Genomic DNA, 17,687 nt, shown 5'->3' with positions numbered 1-17,687 from the left:
CAGGGCCAGCTCTCCTGCAGCATAGCCCCCCGCAGAGGAGACTGGATGAGGAGCCTAACCCCCCTCTCCTATTTCTCCACTGCTTCCCCAAAGCAGAGAACAAGCCAAACCAGTGGGTGTTTTCCTCCCATGGGAGGACCCCTTGCTGGGGCATCTCTCCTTGGTCCTGGTTGGCTGAAAGGGCCACACACAGACACAGAGCTCTCTCTGAAATGGACAGCTAATTGTCTCCAGGCCAGGGAGACCTGCAGAATTAGAGTTTTCCGGATTGGACCGGGGCAAAGAGACCTTGCCCCCGCCCCCAGCCACTCTCATTTCCTTGCCAGCTTTCTAGAAATCCAGGTCAGTTTCAAGGCCTGGGGCTGCAGCCTGCCTGAGCATGGGGTCGCTTCCGAGGTCACTAGCTGGACAAGCAGGTCAATTTTAGCAGGAAACCTACATGTAAGTGATGCTGGCTAAGTCAGGATTCTGCACCAGGGGGTTCTGGCCTCTGCAGTAGCCTGTTTTTTCCCCCTCATTTTATACCCGAAGAGATTGGATCCTCCAGAAACTAACATTTATTAAACAAGCACACTGATCTACGTGCTTCTTAAATGCATGTACATGTTAGGTATGTGGGAGGTGCTTCCAAATAAATATATATCATTTGCCACCCTGACAACCCCGGGGAGACTTATTTATCATTTCATTTTATTATGCCAGTATTATTATTTTATTTTATTTTATTTTTTTACAAATTGTCATGTGAAAAGATTTTCCCATTCGAGGGATTCCTATTTCATAGATGAGAAGCTTGAGTGTCAGAGTGGTTAAGGGGCGTGTGAAGGATCATTCAACCAGGAACTGTCAAGCAGGACAGTTCTGTCCTCCCAGTCCAGCCTTTTTCTCCATTTAACCTTGAACCTCTGAACACAAAAGGCCACGGGACAGCGAGTCCTCTCTCTCACCTGGCTTCCTGGTCAGGAAAGGAGGACGCACTGGGCCCTCCCTCCGTCCCACCCAGCCACCCACCTGAGGTGCCATTAAAGTTAATTGTTTTTACTGCCAGTTTAACATCGTCTTGTAAATCTTTTTACGACTTGTGGCCCAGGAACACGGAGCTGTGTGCAGAACTCAGGGATGAAATATAGTTTGAATACAGAAGGCTTGGGCCCCACAACTACCTGGAGGTTGTAAGATGGGGGTACCCTCAGCTCTTTCCTGACCCTGTGTCACCTGGGTGACAGTATTCTTCCAGGTGTGGCTATGGCTGCATCTGGAAGGCCTAGATGCTCCACCCATCCACTGCTGGCTGGAGAGGTGTCTCTCTTGACACTTCACTGTGGAAGTCTCCAAAATCTGAGACCCCTCCCCCAAGCACTGGTAAGAGGTCCTGGAGCCTTTGGAAAGGTTGGCTGGAGGGTAGGGTGGGGGGACTCTGGTGCAGAGAGTATGGCACTGCTGGGCACTGGTTATTTCCCAGCCTCAGGCACATGGATAGATTGGCCAAAGCACAAGGCAGGTGTTAGGGGTGTGAGGGTCCTGGAGGCCCAGGTCTTCCCTTGATGGCGATGCTGCCTATTTTTAACCATGATCTGACAGGGAGAGCCAGTCCTTCCCCCACCATCCCTTTAAGATGGTTCCCCCAAGTTATCTGGCTTTTGGGAGAGGTTGGCTTCCATAAATAAAATTTTCCCGGAGTCTCCTTTCTCTCAGTTTCAGTGTCTGGCACCCTTATTCTGTGGCTTAGTCTTTAGATCGCTAAAGCCATGGGTCTCTTACCTTCCCCGGTCGCTGTTAGCATTAAAAGAACTGCCACTACTAACGCGCCCAGAAAAGCACCAGGCAGGCACTAAACGTCTGTAAATGGTGACATCTTCAGCAATCATGACCAAGCCCAAACGTTTATGAGGTACTTACTGTATTCATAGTTTTCTCGTAGGTGCTGGGGATATAGAGAGAAGCCTGGCTTCCTTGATTTTAAGGGGCTTTTAGTCTGGGAGGACGCACAATATTTAGGCGTTATGAACGCAGGAATCAAAGCAGCCCGTAGGGCAGTTGTCCTCCGAATGGATTCCGGGGCCGTCAGTACCCAGAAACCCGTTAGAAATGCAAGTTCTGGAAATGCAAGTTCTCTGGCTTCACCACGGACCTCCGGAGCTCTGGGAGTGGGGTCTGGCAACCCGGTTTTAACCAGCCCTCCAGCGGACTCTCGATGCACAAGAACTACGGTAGAAAGAATACAGGCGCAGGGTTTGGCGGAAGGAGGAGGGTTTGAAGTCCCTTGCTAGTTGTGAGGCTTTGGCCAAGAAATAGGTAGGAAGCTCAGTGGGGGGTGGGAGGGAGGGAAGCAGTGGCGGGGGTGGGGGAGGATTGGAGAGGAGTGGAGAGGGTCTGGAGAAACAGGTTCTAAATCGGTGAAGATGACGACCTGGGGAAATGACCAGCCCTCTCCTCCACCCGGCATCTGAGGTCAGAGGCCGAATCCCTCCGCGGGACGCACCCTGGGTCAGGAAGGTCAGGAAGGGGTATCAGAACCCGCCCAACCCGGATCTGAAACGTGCAAACCCTGAGTTCAGCCCGACTCTAGTCTCCTCCAGGCAGCCTGTCTTGGGGACACCCTGAGCTCTCCGAGCCTGGGGGATCACTGGGGTTCAACTGAAGCTGGAAGCTGTAGAAGCACCTAGGAAGTGACTGGGGTCCGCCTCAGGACTGATTTCTGGCTTTGCGCTCCAGTAAGTGGATAGAAAAAGTGCCTCTCTCGTCCTGTCGGTCTCGGGCACCCGCCGGCTAGGGGCTGCCGGGATTCGGGAGCTGCGGTGGCGGATCTTTTCCGAGAATCTCTCATTTGCGGTGCCTTTGGGCAGTAGGAGCAGGGCTTGAGGTTAATGTCCAGGCTTTTCGTTAAAGCGTCCGAGAATTATCTGGCGAGTAACCCGGCTGTCTGTAGATCTAATGAACTGCACACGAGGCTGAGCGTGGGGACCCTGACCGGGGGAGCCGGGGCGCATAGGGGGTTACTCAGCCCCAGGAGCGCAGAGCGCAGGGCGCACAGCTTTGCATTAGGAATTGACCTTGGCCTTCTCTCAAGTGCAAGCAAGGGGCGATGATGCGAGGATGGGGAGCGGGAGGCGGATTTGGAATGGGGGGATGTCTTGACTCTGGACGGTTCAACAGGCTCTCCAAATGTTCTCTGAGTAAAACTCCAACAAACCCTCGACCTCCAGTGAATGAGCGAGGGATCTAAACCTACCCTACCTTTCAGGACTGAGCTTTTATGGCCTGCCCGCGACATCCAGCTGGGAGGGTTCCCCCCCCGCCCCCCCGCTCCAGGCTTGGTTCGGACCTATCTCCCCACCTCCTCTCGGTTCCCAGTGGGCCAAGCTCGTCAGAGGAAAGGGGCCGAAGGAGCGCTGACCTCCCGGGTTGGAGGAGGTGGAGGTCGAGCCAATTTCCCCCTCTCAGACCTCCCGCCTCCCGCCGGAACCTCCCAGGGGGCAGCGGCCTTTCCCGGCGGCCAAGCCCCCCCCACCCCCCACCCCTCCTCGCCGCAGGCCAGGCTTTGAAGAGCGCGTTTTACGAACTTTTCCATTTTCCTTCTGGAGGCGTGTTTGTTCTTCTCAGTCACCTCGCTCTGTTTTATGAGCTTCAGAGCTGATCTGCACGTTCTTCCCTCCGTGTAATTTCAATTTGAACTCTCCCCGGAGCGGCCCTTTCCCTCTTGTGGCCTGCCAAGTCTTTTGAAGGCTGCACAAACATTCTTCCTCTCTCCCGTCCCGAGAATCTCGGTCTACACCCGCGAGGGCAGGCGGGGGCGGTTACCTCGAAAGTTCCGGTGGATTGGAGCCTTTCAGCAGACGCCTTGAGAGCGTTTGGGAAGATGAACTGGAGGAAAAGAGGGGAAACATTCTAATAGCTGCCGCCACGGTCCCTCTTCTTAAGGATTATGATGTGATGTGTGTGCGTGTAAACTTTCCCTAATCCATATTTGAAGTCTTGGGAATGAAGATAGTGGCGAAGCACAAGGATTAGGGGTACGTTGACTGTAAACTTGCATTTTTCTTTTCATTGATCCGCCTCGTTCAGTTTTTTTTTTTTTTTTTTTGGTCTTTTGTCTTTTTAGGGCCACGCCCACAGCATATGGGGGTTCCCAGGCTAGGGGTCCAATCAGCTGTAGCCACTGGCCTATGCCACAGCCACAGTAATGCCAGATCGAAGCCGAAGCTGTGACCTACACCACAGCTCACGGCAACACAGGATCGTTAACCCACTGAGCAAGGCCAGGGATCGAACCCAAAACCTCATGGTTTCTAGTCCATTTCCACTGTGCCATGACAGGAAATCCACCTCGTTCAATTTTTAGCTGGTTTCCTGACAAGGACCCATTATCCCCTTTTTACAGATGTGGAAAACTGAGGCTGAACTGTGAGGTCGGTTTCTCAGCCACCTTGTTGGGATTCAAATCCTATTTTTAGTGAAACTTCATAACAATAATTATTAATACTTAATAATTATTAATATAATTAAGTACTTACAGCAATTGCCCTTCCTTTGTTATGCACCTCCTGTGTGCCAGGCACTGTTCTAAGCCAGTTGTTCATTTATTTTTCACAAGTGTGTCCTACAATGACTATGAACTCTGTACTTTCCATGTGGCAGTAAAGACAAGGCACACAGAAGTTGTCACCAGCCTAAAGTCACACAGTGAGGAAGAGCTGGATTCAGGATTTGAACTGGGGGGAGGCAGCCCTAACCACCAGCATCATGCCTCTGGGAGAGCCTTTCATAGCTCTCTCCTGAGTCACATGAAAGAAATCCCAGGCTTACTGACCCTGGGCTGCATTTTTCTCCCCAAGGTCGCTCTGGGGACAAACAGGAAGATGGGGGTGGGATAAGGGGTTATATAAGGCGGTGACTTCAAAGGTGGCCACCACTAGGGTGTATAGCCTTGGCTTTGGGCTGTTGGCCAGGGGCACCAATCTACAAGCTGAGGGCTGTCCACCCTCCATGTCTTCATAATCCAAGGACTGAGGTCCTGGTAGAGAAAACTGAGGGTGAAGTGGAGGGGCAGGTCTTGACACTGGTGGGGGAGTTGTGTGTGACAGAGATCAGGTGTTGATAAGCAGAGTGAAAATACTAATAGCAGATATTCTTTATTGAGCACTTACTATGCTATGCATGATGCATGGTTCTTTTTTTATGTGATAGCCCTATGGGTAGGGACTTTCCCTTTAAAAGGCACAGAGAGGTTAAGCCATTTTTTCAAAGTCACAGAGCCAGTCAAGCTGTGGGTTCGGATTTCCAATAGAAAGGAGACTGTCGGAGTGGGCTCACTTCATGTAAATGTGGCACGATTTGGTGGAAGTGGATTCTGACTTTCTTTGATATAAGCTGCAAAACAGATTGAGAGGATCTCAGGACAGTGGGTCCAGCCACCCTCCAAATGGCCTAACAGGCCTGATGAAGGGGTAGAGCTTGATCTACAATCCCACGTGAAGTCAGGAGGGTAGACAAAGATGGGCCCCAATGGCCTGAGGCTTGGCATCTCCCTCCCAGGCCAGGGTGTTGGCCACAGACCTGATGGAGGGGCCTGAGAGAGACTAAGATGGACCTGGGTTTTCCTTTTGTCCTCAGTCTTCTGTGTGACTTTGTGTAAGTTGCTCAACCTCTCTGGGCCTCAGTTACCCCAAATGTAAAATCACAGTGATATAGGGGTTAAAGCATTTAACTACTAAGTCAATGGTGATGATGATGTTCTTAGACTTCATTAGGCCACCATCAAAAACAGATTCAGAGCCAAGCAGAATGAGTTCCCAATCTCAAGGTTCTATGAAATCAGGCTCCCCAGAACTTCTGGAGCATGGGTGGCAGTGGGAGGATCCCTGGATCACTGCAGAAGTGCCCTTTCCTTGGCAAGCACCTCAAAGGCTCCTTGATCGCAACCTAGGGACAGAGTACATGGGCTTCATGTGAGAAGTGGGTTATAACCCCACCAGTGGGATTTCTGAGGCCTCTCATTCTGAGTCCAGAGAACAGGCAGAAGGGGCCGAAGGCTGAAGGTCTTGACTGGAGTAACTAGGCATAGGCTGGGGTCTCTAAGACCCAGAAGCTCTGTGTTCTATTGCCTGCATACATATCAAACCAGAGCGACCTATATGGATACTGGTTTTAGGCCCACATAGACATGGCACACCCCCACTCAACCCATTGTCATCCTCCTCTTCCTCCTCCTCTCTTCTTCCTTTTTCTTCTCCTTATCATTATTATTATTAGGGCCATTACTTAAGGGCCACACTTTTTTTTCTAGCCCCACTATAAGCCAGCTGTGCTGCCACTGAAGTATAACATTGAGAGTCAGACCAGTGAAGACACTTGCCCAAGGTGCTCAGCCAATAAGTGGCCCAGAGACAGAGAAAGACAGATCAGAGAGGAAGAGGCAGAGAGGGGAAGTTAGGAAGCAGGCAATGTGGCAGAGAAAAACGCTCCCATCTCCCTGCCCTGAAGCTGACACAGAGCTGGACCATCCTTGAGATAATCACAGACACCCAAAGACACCTGGGACACAGAATAGTCCCGGGAAGTGGACTGTTCCTGCAGTGAGGGTTATTTCTCTCTCTCTCTTCTTCTTCTTCTTTTTTTTTTTTTTTTTTTTTTTTTTCCGCTTTTTAGGGTCGCACTTTCAGCATGTGGAGGTTACCAGGCTAGGGGTCCAATTGGAGCTACAGCTGCCAGCCACAGCCTCAGGCGCAGATCCAAGCTTCATCTGCAACCTACACCACGGCTCATGGCAACACCGGATCCTTAACCCACTGAGCGAGGCCAGGCATTGAACTTGAGTCCTCAAGGGTACTAGTCGGATTTGTTTCTGCTGTGCCATGATGGAAACTCCGAAGGGTATCTCTCATGCCCTGCTCAACTGCTTCAGAAATGTGCCGATGGATGCTTTGGGGCTGATTTATAGATATTTCCACTCCTGGTGACTCCCTGGGGCACTGGGTCTTTTCATTACAGAAATCTCAGTCTTTCCTCTTCTGCTACAGGAAATGGGAGGGTAAGTTATGCCAAGGTGGGAGCTAGTGCCCAGGGGTGGCAGATGGAGGCGGCCTGAGGGCCCATCTGGATGGAGCCTCCTGGGGCCACAGATTCCAGTGCAAGTATCAGCTACACTGGGGAATAGGCACCCAACTGGGGGCTGGAGGCTCAGGGCAGAAAAACCATTGTGCCTCCTGTTGGAGTCAGATGGGGCCCTGGGCATTACTTCACAGACCCAGAGAGACACACTACCCTGTCCAAGACCCGTCTTGAATCAGGGATGGAATCAGGGTGGGGTCAGGGATTGGTTCCTGTCTGGTAGGGCCCTGGCATGGCCTGGGGGAGGGAGGGTGGGGTGGAGGAAGCCGTCGTGGGGGCGTCTCCTTAATGGTCCCAGCCGTGGTGTCATCGGGGGTGGTCCAGCGAGGAGTCTCAGCATTTTTCCACATCGTGGGCTGGAGAGATGGCCCAGCTTGCCGGGCCTGGGAAGAGGAAGGGAAAGCAGGGCCTGGAGGGCGATTCGGGGGTAGGGGGGAGCGGAGGAGGAGGGAGCTGCGAACAAAGGGGCCCCGTGCTGGATCGGGCAGGGCCGCTGAGTGACGATCCACAGGCCCGCGTGGTGGGGCGGGCTCCGGGGGAGGCAGGGGGGCGGGGCAAGGGCGCGGGGAGATGCAGAGACGCAAACCCACACGGAAGAGAGCCAGGCAGAGGGTCAGAGATCAACGGCGAGAGGTCTGGGGAGAGAAACAGAAAAGAGGGATGGAGGCGGCCTTGGAGAGAGAAGGATGGCGGGATAACAGCGACAGAAGGATACAGAGGCCCACAGAGACATGGGGAGATGGAAGGTAGAGACAAGAGAGACTCTGAGAAAAATAGACTGAGAGAGGCAGAGAAGGAAGCCTTAACCAGGACAGGAGGAGAGAAAATGGAGAGAAAATAAAGACCCAGAATTGATACAGAGACAGAAAGCCACTGTGAGAGAAATCAACCTAGAGAGATAGACAGAGAGGAAGGGAGCAGAGATGGATAAGATGGCAGAGCCAGTCAATGTGATTTGTAGCCGACAGTGGACAGAAAACCAAATCGATGCAAATAGCATTTTGGCAGCAAGGATCTGAGTTTCTCTGTGCTGTGGGTCCTTAGCTGTCCTGGGCCAATTGGTCCTGGGTCAGGGGACATTTACCCCTCAGGACCCAGCATAAGGGACTTTAGCCACAATTAGTAATGGGGTTAGTTTCCTCTCCAGATAAACTGGCTTCTATGGGTGGTTTTTAATGACCTCCCAACCCCAATTTGTTGTTATTGTTGTTTTGTCTTTTTTTGTCTTTTCTAGGGCTACACCCAAGACATATGGAGGTTCCCAGGCTAGGGATCTAATTGGAGCTACAGCTGCTAGCCTACGCCACAGCCACAGCAATGTGGGATCCAAGCCGCATCTGCAACCTACACCACAGCTCAAGGCAAAGCCAGATCCTTAACCCACTGAGTGAGGCCGGGGATTGAACCTGCAACTTCATGGTTCCTAGTCAGATTCATTAACCACTGAGCCACGACTGGAACTCCTGTTGTTTTTTGCCTGAGCCTGTGGCATGCAGAAGTTCCTGGGCCAAGGGTCAAACTCAAGTAACGGCTGTAACCAGGGCCACAGGAGTGACAACACCAGATTCTTAACCCACTGAACCACAAGGGAACTCCCATCTTCAATTTCTTTAATTAGTTCAAAATTTATTTTATTTTTATTAAAGTATGGTTGATTTACAGTGCTGTGCCAATCTCTGCTTTACAGCAAAGTGACACAGTCATACATATATATATACATTCCCTTTTTATTTTATCTTCCGTCATTATCTATCCTGAGAGACTGAATAGAGTTCCCTGTGCTATACAGTAGGACCTCATTGCTTATCCATTCTAAATGTAATAGTTTGCATTTACCAATCCCAAACTTCCCCTCCACCCCACTCCCTTTCCCCTGCCCCTTGGCAACCGTTAGTCTGTTCTTTATGTCCCTGAGTCTGTTTCTGTTTTGTAGACATCTTCAAAGTTTATGTGTCATCCTGCCACCTCTGGAGTGGGCCTCTGAGTCTGCGCTGCCCCCCAGGCTGTCCGCCCCCAGGCAGGGCCTCAAATGGACACTCATCAGGCCCTCAGGGGAATTTATGTCCAGCTGCAGGGACATGTTTGCACACACGTGTGTGTACAGAATCATACAATCTCCCCCAGATACACACATCTTCATCACATATGTGTGCACACACCCTCATGCAAATCCACCAGACACACAGACATACATACCCCCATCCATTTCACACATTCAATATTTGTTGAGAATCTATCCCTTGCCAAATGTTAGACTGAGCATTAAAGATAGGAAAACAAGGAGTTGCCATTGTGGCTTAGTGGGTTAAGAACCTGACTAGTATCCATGAGGATGCAGGTTTGATCCCTGGCTTCACTTAGTGGGTTAAGGATCCCTAGTTGCTGTGAGCTGTGGTGTAAGTTGTAGACGAGGTTTGGATCTGGTGTTGCCATGGCTGTGGTGAAGGCCAGCAGCTGCAGCATTGATTCAGCCCCTAGTTTGGGTACCTCCTTATGCCATGGGTGCAGTCTTAAAAAGCCCCCCTTCCCCAAAAAAGATAGAAAAACAAGAGAGTGGAGGGCATGTCCAACTCTGCCTCTCTAGGTGGGGGTGCCAGGAGGCTGCTGGGACTCTGGGCTCAGGGATTATCTCTCTGTCTTTGGGAATTGTCCAGAGTTGAGGACCTTGATGGAGAGGCCCAGCCCCCCATAGCAGTCAGGGATAACAGCACCCACCTTAGTGCCGGTGAGCTTAGGGCAAGCTGGGGCCTCCTAGAACATAGATTCTTTGTTCATCTCCAAAGCCTCCCCACTGATAGAAGAAACCGGAGAACTGGGGGCCCTGCTTGTCCATCAAGTCTCAGAACTACCCCCCATTTCTGTTTTTTTGGGGAGTCAGGCATAGGTGACTCTCTCCCACTCCCAAGTTTAGAGCCCCACCCTCTACCCCAAAGGAGATCCTGCCAGGAGTGGGGAAAGCAGTTGGATTTCCTTTTGCAGGAGCCCCAGCATCCTGGGAGGGTGTGTGTTTCCCTCCAGCTGGGCTGAGGGTAATGACCAAACCCAGTGGCTGCTTCCAGTGCCAGCTGAGTCTTTCTTTTCATTTCACTACATTTGGCCTAACGATTGGAATAAACGGTTAACATTTACGGAGTGCCCGCCACACCAGGGTGCTTTGCTATGCATTTTGCAAATACTGCCTGATGGCCAGCTTAAAATAGCCTGGTTACATGGGAGGACCTCATGGTGAATCCCATTGTACAGATACAGGCCCCAAGTTGGTGAAGGCGTTTGCCCTGATGGGTATGGCCTGCATTCACACCCAGGAAGTTAAGCATTTGTTGTTGTTGTCTTTTTAGGGCTGCGTTCGTGGCATATGGAAGTTTCCAGGCTAGGGGTCAAATTGGAGCTGTAGCTGCTGGCCTACACCACAGCTCATGGCAACACTGGATCCTTAACCCACAGAGCCGGGTCAGGGATTGAACCTCTGTCCTCATGGATCCTAGTCGGGTTCATTACTGCTGAGCCATGAGGGGAGCTCCCAGAAGTCAAGCATTTTTAACTAACACCCTTATCCTTAGAGCAGATAGTTCTGACCTGTCTCTGCAGCCTCTGGAAATGGGCAAGGTGTGGAAGATTTGTGTGTGTGCATGCGTGCATGGGTATTGTAGGTGGTGTAGATTTCAAGGGGTCAGCCAGGAGCTGCCCTGGGATTCAAACAGCAAGAGGCCCAAACTGGGGAGGACTTTTTGAAGAGCAGCCGTTTCCTCTGACTGCTTTAGGGGCCTTGCCCAAGCCCACCAGCTCCTTTAAAGCTCTGCTTTGGTCCTGCTGCAGGACTGCAAAGCGGCCGGCTCTGCGCCCAGTCTGCCTGCCGTGTAACAAGATAGTTTATATTATACCGCCGAGCAGAAATAAAACTACTGAGTCAAACATTGCAAACAGATGCCGCCGACCAGAGCCCCGGGTCTGCGGCCAGATGCTCTTTTGAGAACCCTAGGAGGGTGAGAGCCTGGGATCTGGTCCCTCCAGACCCTGCAGATTGGGGTGGAGGGGGAGGGTGCCGCCACAATGGGAGCTTTGGGGGCAGGAAGGGGCTTTTGGAAACGGAGGGGAAGGCGATGAAGAAGGAAAGGGGGCCCATCTTTCCTTCCTGGAACCTACTCTTTTCTCATGAATTCAGCAAATTCTAAACTTGTGACCTGCCAGGTTCTCGATTTGAATGGCCTTTCCTCCCGGGAAGAGGTGAAATCCAGGAAGTGTCCTGGAAATCCCCATTAGTTCTCCTAAAATACGCCAAATAAACTTGCTCTAAGTCCCCCAAGCCCCCTTCTAAGAAGAATCTGCCTCTAAGCATTCAAGCGAGTTCTGTCTCCTCACTCCTCTCTCCTGCCCAGCCCCGGCTCTGCAGTCAGCAAGACCTTCTTTAAGCCCCGCAAAGTCATGCTTCTGCTCTCATGCCTTCAGTGGCTCCCCATTGTTCACGGAGAGCTTCTCAAAGAGTCGTCTGAGGAGTGAGTGCCTCAGAGTCCCCTGGGATGGGTGTTAAAAGGCAGATTCGAGGACCACACCCCCGAGCAACACAGTCCACCTCTTTCAGAGCCTAGGAATCTGCACTGTAAATAATTCAAAGACCTTTCTGGAAGGAAGCAGGTGTAGTTTTTTTTTTTTTTTTTGATGAACACGAAGTTGGAGTTCCCATGTGGCTCTGTGGGTTAAGGATCTGGCGTTGTCATTGCTATGGCTCTGGTCACAGCTGTGGCACAGTTTTGATCCTGGGCCCAGGAACTTCCACATGCTGCAGGCACACCTCCTCCCCTGCTCCTCTGCCCCCTGTCAAATAAGCACTTCGTGGAATCAGTAGGGTGATGTCAAGTAGAAAGAAGTGCGGCCCTCTTCATTCTGTTATTCAGTAGATGTTTTTTTGTTTGCTTGTCTTTTTGCCTTTTCTAGGGCCGCTCCCATGGCACATGGAAGTTCCCAGGCTAGGGATCTAATCGGAGCTGTAGCCACCGGCCTACACCACAGCCATGGCAACTCGGGATCTGAGCCAAGTCTGCAACCTACACCACAGCTCACGGCAACGCCAGATTCTTAACCCACTGTGCAAGGCCAGGGATTGAACCTGAAACCTCATGGTTCCTAGTCAGATTCGTTAACCACTGAGCTGCAATGGGAACTCCTGTTATTCAGTAGATGTTTAGAACACCTACTATGTGCTGGGGACTGTGCTGGGGACTGCGTGCTAGGGATACAGTCTGGACAAGGTAAGTGACATGCTGACTGTTTTGCACTTCCAGTGACTCCAGAGGAAGCAGAGCTGGATGATGGTTGGAAAATTCAAGAAGACATCATGAGGAGGCATGTCAGAATGGAAACGTGGATTATTTACAAGGATTCAGGGGCAGTTCTCCAGATGGAAGGCTGGTGTTAGGAAAGACGCTGAGGTCAGAATTGTGAAATGGGATTGAAGGCACTGACAACTCTGCAGCAGCACAGACTTTGGGGAGAAGGTGAGAAAAGTGAGGAAATGGGAGAATCCCTGCTCTCTCATTCTGCTTATCTTTCCTGCACGCTCAGAAGGTAGGGACCTTACCTCTTGTTGCTGGAAGCCCCCAGAGGTGCCTGCCTTTCTCTGCAAATGTTTGTTGAATGAATGAAAGAAGGGCAGTAGGAGAAGAAAGGGAGGTAATAAAACAACAACAGCAAAGGAAGAGAGAGAGAGGAAAGAACAGAAAGAATGAATAAGGAGATAGAAAAGACAGGAAAGAAGAGGTCCTGTTGTGGCTCAGTGGTTAATGAATCTGACTAGGAACCATGAGGTTCAATCTCTGGCCTTGCTCAGTGGGTTAAGGATCTAGCGCTGCCGTGAGCTGTGGTGTAGGTTGCAGATGTGGCTTGGATCCTGCATTGCTGTGGCTGTGGCATAGGCTGGCAGCTGTAGCTCCAATTAGACCCCTAGCCTGGGAACCTCCATATGCTGTGGGTGCGGCCTTAGAAAAGACAAAAAAAAAAAAAAAAAAAAAGCAGGAAAGGGACAGTCTGGCCATTGTATAGTTCACTAGAGGCTATGTGGAGTAGGAGTAAAAATAAAAGCTGTGTGTGTGTGTGTGTGTGTGTGTGTGTGTGTATTTGTGTGTGCATGCACATGCATGCGAGCATCCATGTAGACAGCAGTAATGCTCTGGAGAATATTGGGGTCTGTTCTTAGAAAGCAAGGAATCTAGGAGGTCCCATTGTGGCTTAATGGAAACAAACCTGGCTAGTATCCATGAGGATGCAGGTTCAATCCCTGGCGTTGCTCAGTGGGTAAAGGATCCCTTGTTGCTGTGGCTGTGGTGTAAGCCGGTAGCTGCAGCTCTCTCTGATTTGACCCCTAGCCTGGGAACCTCCATATGCCGCAGGTGTGGCCCTAAAAAGAAAAAAAAAAAAAAAAAAAGAAGGGGGAGTTCCTGTCATGGCTCAGTGGTTAGCAAATCTGACTAGGAACCATGAGGTTGCGGGTTAGATCCCTGGCCTCACTCGGTAGGTTAAGGATCTGGCATTGCCGTGAGCTGTGGTGTAGGTCGAAAATTTGGCTTGGATCCGCATTGCTGTGGCTGTGGCACAGGCTGGCAGCTGTAGCTCCTATTCGACCCTTAGCCTGGGAACCTCCATATGCCATGGGTGCGGCCCTAAAAAGACAAAAAGACAAAACAAAACAAAAAAACAAGAAAGGCATCTAGGAATACCAAAGGGGCCCAGTCCTTATAGTCCTTTCTCTCCTCAGGGAGGAGGAAGGCAAGGGAGGTTGATATAAAAAGTGGTAGTGAGGAGTTCCCTGGTGGCTCAGCTGATTAAGGATCTGGTGTTGTCATGGCTGTGGCTCTGGTTGCTGCTGTGGTGCAGGTTCAGTCCCTGACCCAGGAATTTCCACATGCTGTGGGCATGGCCAAAAAAAAAAAAAAAAAAAAAAAAATCAGCAATGACCATTAGGGTATAGACGTTGGTTTCAATGAAGGCAGTCACAGGCTTCAAGAGAAAAGGCGGTGTGTGTGTGTGTGTGTGTGTGTGTGTAACAGGCAGAGATTTTCAAAGCAATCAAAATAACTCTGATTAACACTCTTTCCTACCCTGTTTCTCTCAGACTGATTTCCTCCCGGCCAAGGCCCAGGGCAGACACGCCTGAATGTAACTCTAAGAGGCAGGGGAAGCTTGAGCAATTATTTTTACACTAAAAAAATTTTTCTTTTAAGCCCTCCAAGATACGGGCGTGCTCAGGGCTCTAAGACTCCGCAGAGGCCCTTGCCACCCCATCCCTGAGCGCGCCTTTTTCTCTCCCAGCCCCCACATGGTCTGGCCTCTATCTTCTGCCTGCCTGTGACAGACAGGCCAGGCCAGGCACCCCCAGAGACCACCCCCTCCCCAGCCGGAGGCCTGTCCCCTCTGAAACTGATCCCGGGCCTTTGGATCTAATTTGTTTCTCTGTCTGCCGGGTTTGGGGGGGTCCTGCCTGGAGACGTGGTGGTCACAGGTGACATCAATCATGTCTGCCTCGTCCCTGGGACGGGGATAGGATATCAGAGAGGTGACCAAGCATTTGCCACATGATTCAAATCATCTCAGCATTGATTAATTGGGTTCATCCTGAGTTTCTGAATCATAACAACTGTTTTTCTCCTTCACCTAACGTCAACAGACCCTTAAAGGGGAAGGATCCATTTACCTAAGGCATGTGGTGCATTAAATTGATCAGCTCCTATTAAATGTTAAATGCTGGATGCGTTTTAGACAAACTCGATTTGCTCAAGATACGTTTCAAAGGTTTCGTGATGATTAGACAGCCCTCTCCCCGCCTCGCCCCTTCCTCTCTGGCTTTTCCCGGGACGTGTTTTGGCTTCGGCCTCTGACAGATGGGATGAGGGAATGTGTGGGCTGATGAAGAGGGTCCTTTGGAGGGGGTGGGTGGGGGGCTTGGTGGGGGGAGAACCCCCACAGGCTGTTTAAAAGAGATACAGTTTCTGAAAAGTTTAATAAGGCAGAAAACAATCCCGGATGCCAAATTTGCCTTCCAAAAGCTAAATATCCGGAATGCCTCCTGCCCCTAAACGGAGGAGAAAACAGCATTTCCCGAGCCAAAGAGAGAGAGCAGGATTCTAGAAGAGAGGAATTCTGTTACTGCACTGGTATGGGTTCTGGAAGCTAGGTGACCCAGGCTGCATGGTCTGGAAGCAAAATCCAGTTCTGATGCGATCCTTCCATGAGAGGAGGGTTGGAAAAAAGAAACTCAAAGCCTCAGCCTGGTTTCCCACCGTCTTTCCTACGTATGAAAAGAGACAGTCGGCTGGGCTCCCATCCTACTGGCTGTCTGACCTTGGACAAGTCACTGTGTTTGTCTGAACCTCAGTTTTCTGAGATCTCAGTTCATAGTAAGCGGATGAATACTATTCACCGGGCTGTTGAGAAGTTTCACCTAAAAGAAGGACAGTTAGCGAAGTACCTCAGCAAAGGCTGGATGCTCTGTAGACCCTGGACAGATAAAAATGTGTGTATTGGAGGTGAGCATGGTGCCAGAGCAGGGGCACCCTGGGTGCATCTTCCGTGTGGATTCCTCTGGTTCACAAAATTTCAAAATGTCCACGAGCTCCGAGATTTAGTCAAGGGGACATTTTTGGCTGTAATACGTGGTGGGAAACCTGGGCATGGAGATCAGTGTGTAAGTGTGAGCTTGGCAGCCCTCAGCAATGTCGGAAGAGTGAATTGGAAACTGATTAGTGTGTCTGGAAGGTTCTCAGGGACGGTGGAGGCTGCTGACTCCCACATAGCAAACCTCCCAGGCTCCCTCCGCCACGCCCCCATCAGCAGCATTTTCTCTCCTGATACTTGAAATGACCTGGCTTGTCTGTGACCCCAGACTCGATCTCAGTGATGGACAGAAAGGCTTTGAACAGGATTCCCCCAGACCCTGTTCATGGCTCAGGTTGGGGAGACGCACCCCAACCCAGAGCCACATTTCTGTGGCTGCTGGCGTTGCCTTTGCTAAATTGTTTTGTGAAGTAACTGGCTTTCCTGGTGTCCTGGGAGACAGTGAAGGGAACAGACACATCACATGTGGGAGAAAGAGAGGCAGAGGTGGGAAGAGCCCAAAGAGAGACAGAGGGAAACGGGAGACACACACACACACACACACACACACACACACACACACACACACACACTCAGGAGAGAAAAGGACAGAGAAAAGAAGCGGGGGAAAGGCAGAGAGAGACAGAGAGAACGACACCCCCCACACCCCACCCAAAAGAAATACAGAGGAAGGGAGTCAGAAGGAGGTCAGAAATACCAGGCTGTACCTGCAAAGAGAAACAGAAACCCAAAGACCCAGTCACTCAGGAGAAAGAGGAAAGAGGAAGAAACAGAGCCAATGACTGGGAAGATACGACACTTGAAAGGTCACTTCTTGAACTAGTAGGTGCTTGATTCTTGGGATCCTGACCCTGGTTTCTCTCCCAGAACATGGAATTCCCTATCAGTGTCACTAGGCCTTCAAAGTCCCTTGCTAGCCTGGGGCCCTGGGGGACGCTGCTGGGATATCGCAAATTAGACATCAGGGCTGCAAGGCAGGATTACATCAGGGAGGGATGGACGGTGGGAAGGATCAAAGGCAGCCAGGGCCCTGGATTCATTGGCAGGACTCCCAGTGGGGCCCACAGGCCTGAATTCCTGGCGGAACCCCCGGGAAACATTCTGATGGGCAGATAGAGACGTTCCAGCCGCAAGCTCCCTCCCTCCCCTCTTCCTCTTCCTCCTGCATGTTCCTTGAAATCAGGATCGATGGTTGGTGAATATCAGGGCCTGCTTTTCCAAGGGACCCCACTTCTTTTTTTTTAAATGTCTTTTTTCTTTTTTTTTTTAGGGCTACACCCGTGGCATATAGAGGTTTCCAGGCTAGGGGTCCAATCAGAGCTGTAGCCACTGGCCTTCACCACAGCCATGGCAACACCAGATCCGAGCCACGTCTTTGACTTACACCAAAGCTCACGGCAATGCTGAGCGAGGCCAAGGATCGAACCTGCGTCTTCATGGATGCTAGTCATATTCGTTTCCTCTGAGCCATGACGGGAACTCCCAGTTCCTTTTTTAAAATCGGTGTAATTTTTATTGTTAGAAACACAGTACAACATGTAGGAAACTACACAGAGAATTAGTCTATTTACTTGAGGCAGAAATAAAGCAGTAATACACGCCCGAAGGAGCGAGGGTGGAGGCATCCCCCTGAACAAGGAGTGCTGGGACCCCAGTCCTTTTTTTTTTTTTTTTTTCCTAATATTTATTTATTTATCTATTTATTTAGCTTTTTAGGGCCACACCCGCGGCATATGGAGGTTCCCAGGCTAGGGGTCCAACCGGAGCTGTAGCTGCCAGCCTACACCATAGCCATAGCAATGCCGGATCTGAGCCGGGTCTGCAACCTACACCACAGCTCACGGCAGCGCCGGATCCTTAACCCACTGAGCGAGGCCAGGGATCGAACCCAAAACCTCATGGTTCCTAGTCGGATTCGTTTCCGCTGCACCACGCCGGGAACTCCGGGACCCTAGTTCTTAAGTCTTAGTTCC

General features: G+C 50.9%; 1 long non-coding RNA gene across 1 annotated transcript in view; it reads left to right on the top strand.

Annotated features, from left to right (window-relative positions):
* LOC110256791 overlaps window positions 2,387-17,687 on the top strand; it is a 30,395-nt gene continuing 15,094 nt past the window's right edge. The window contains exons 1-2 of the long non-coding RNA XR_002338787.1: window positions 2,387-2,714; window positions 12,390-12,602. This is a non-coding gene — a long non-coding RNA (uncharacterized LOC110256791). The remainder of the gene's footprint in view (window positions 2,715-12,389; window positions 12,603-17,687) is intronic.

This window comes from Sus scrofa, chromosome 14 (genome assembly GCF_000003025.6).
Source record: "Sus scrofa isolate TJ Tabasco breed Duroc chromosome 14, Sscrofa11.1, whole genome shotgun sequence".
Lineage (NCBI taxonomy): Eukaryota > Metazoa > Chordata > Mammalia > Artiodactyla > Suidae > Sus > Sus scrofa.
The sequence above is the reverse complement of the archived record's forward strand: the minus strand, read 5'-3'. Positions and strand labels throughout refer to the sequence as shown.